The following is a 2843-nucleotide window of genomic DNA, read 5'->3' on the forward strand; positions in this document are numbered from 1 at the left end:
GGGGTCTTGCTCTTGCTCAGGCTGGTCTCGAACTCCTGAGCTCAAACAACCCGCCCACCTCGGCTTCCCAGAGTGCTAGGATTACAGGCGTGAGCCACCGCGCCCAGCCTGTTTATTGTAGTTTTTGACAGAATTTTTTTGAGACAGAAGCTTGACAGTAAATGTAGTCAAATCTTTTTCTTTTCTTTGTTATTCCTTCTACACCAGTTATCTTTAGAAGAGTCTTCCCCAATTCAAAGATCAAATAACCAACTATATTTTATTCTAATTTTATACTTCATTAAGCATTAGAGTGTAGGGTTTGAATTTTTTCCTTATAATTATGAAAATTTTCTAAACATTAGATATTCTCTTGTTTAGTGCCTCTGACTTTTCTTTCATAATTATTGGCATTTATTTTAAAGATTCCAATTGATTCCTCACTTCAGGTTTTACAGACATTTCACCAGAGGAGTTGAGGCTTGAATACCATAACTTCTTAACCAGCAATAACTTACAGAGTTATGTAAGTTTGTTTCCTATTCATCTACCTCAGCAGATTAGCTGTTAATTACTATTTTCTTTGTTTGTTGTGGCTTGCTTGTATTTTGGCAAAGTTGATGAGGTCTATAATTTTTTTCAGAACAAGGCTACTTCTATTTTCTAATTACTTTCTTTGAAGTTGGTTGATTATCTAAAATGATGATAATATATTTTGACTGTAGGAATTAGGATTATCATTATTTTTATTACAAATTACCCAGCAATCTGTCTCAGAAATCAAACCCTTTCATCATTTGACAGACATTTATTGAGTATCTGTTAGGTGAAGGTGCCATGATGAATGAACTTTATAAAAAGTTAAGTAGAATGCAGTCTGTTATACAGATTAACATTGTCATCTACCAAATACCAAAACAAATTAAAAATCTGGACTAGAATAAGTTGGATACCTGAAGGACACTACATAAACTCTATATTTTTCTGTTGTTTACAGTCATGATCGTGCATTTCAATTAGTACATATGTTCACCTTCCATCCACATATAACTAACTCTGCTGCCAGGTACTTGTGATTATTAACCAGGTGATACAAGGAGTTAAAGAACAGGGAGAAGGGCCTAGAGATGGAATGTCTTTGGCAAATAGAGGCAGGTCAGTGCAAAATTATGGGCCATAAAACTGTTATACAAACTTTGTGATTTTGGCAAATAAATGGGTGAAGTTGTTATTGAAGAAATGAAACATACAATATTGAGTCATTATCTTTCCTTCTTTTCAGCTAAATTCAGTCCAACAGTTAATAAATCAATGGAGGAACAGAGTAAATGAACTGAAAAATATAAATATATCAACTAAAGTAGCTTTGGTGAGTACTGGAGAATTTTCTTATCGATTGCTTTTTTGCAGAGGATATTTCACTTTGGATTTGGAAAGCAAAGCAAAAATTCTCTGTCAAGAATTGTGATACACACATTCCTGAGATATCATCATTTACAGTCAAGATTCTGAAATTGTTTTCTCTCTGTTCCTCAGTCAGAAAAGCAGAGATAATTATGCTTTTTAAAAACATTTTTAGGGTAAAGTTTTTAACTTTGGTAGTACTAGTTTTAAAAATTGGAAAATACTACATAAATTCAAGTATTTAAGGTTATCTGTGTTTAAAAACAAATTACTTTGAAAAATGATATGAATGCACATTAAGACTAATATATACTTTTGTGACTGAAGGACACTTATTATATGTCCCTTGTCTTATACAAAAATGCCTTTAGAAGATATATACCCACTTGTCTCCAAAGATACATGGTCCTAACTGTAGCATATTTATTATTTCTGTCAATACAATTATGATTTTTCTGTCTCTATAAAAAGTTCCTAAGAACCTTATTTTAAAATAAGATAATTGCATTTAGAATTTTAACATTTCCAGTTTCTCAGGCAGTTTTTTTCTACTCTCTAAAAAAGGATATGAGAGTAGTATCTGCCTAAACCTAGTGAATGAGTGACAGTCCCAATACCCCACCCCTTTCTTAAATATGTGCTTCCTAAATAACTAGACTCTTGCACAAGCTAACTTTTTTCACCTTTCAGTTGTAATGCTATTTGAAATTAGTGGAACTTGGAAGTATTCGGTCCCTATGTGAAAGGTGGCCATTGATGAGAGCTGATGAAGAAGGGATAACTGAGTCCAGAGAACTGTGGAACTTCGCTCAGGACTGGAAGTTCTCAGCTCTTTGCTAACTTCCTAGAGCCCCTCCATAGAAGATGATCTGGGACAGCCCACCCACAGCTGGCTTAGCATGTTTCAGTAGTTCATGCCTTCTTTATGCTGAATAGTAATCCATTGTATGCATATAATATAGTGTGTTTATCCACTTACCTGTTAATGAGTATTACACTGAAGAGAGAAGCCAGACTTAAAAAAAAAAAAAAAAGAATGTATACCATATGATTCCATTTATATGAAACTCTGGAAAATACAAGTCTCATCTATAGTGATAGAAAGCTCATGAGTGGTTGCCAGAGACCAGCAGTTAAGAGGGGTTTACTGGAAAGGGACACAGGAAAACTTTTAGGGGTGATAGAAATGTTCCGAATCTTGATTGTGGTGATTATAAGTTTGTCAAAACTCACTGAAGTACACATAAAATGGGTGCATTTTATTCTATGTAGACTATACATCAAAAAAGTTGATTCTTTAAAAAATTCTATTGGGGCTTCCAAATGAAAGAAATCATTTATATCTGCTTGGGTTGATTAGCAGAAGTTTCTTGGGGGGAAGGAGTAAGTGAATAGTTCCTTGAAAGGGAGACTAAGATTTCAGTAAGCGGAAATGAAAGACATTTCTAGAATAGGGAATA

Source organism: Propithecus coquereli, unplaced genomic scaffold (assembly GCF_000956105.1).
Source record: "Propithecus coquereli isolate 6110/MARCELLA unplaced genomic scaffold, Pcoq_1.0 Scaffold61, whole genome shotgun sequence".
Taxonomy (NCBI): Eukaryota; Metazoa; Chordata; class Mammalia; order Primates; family Indriidae; genus Propithecus; species Propithecus coquereli.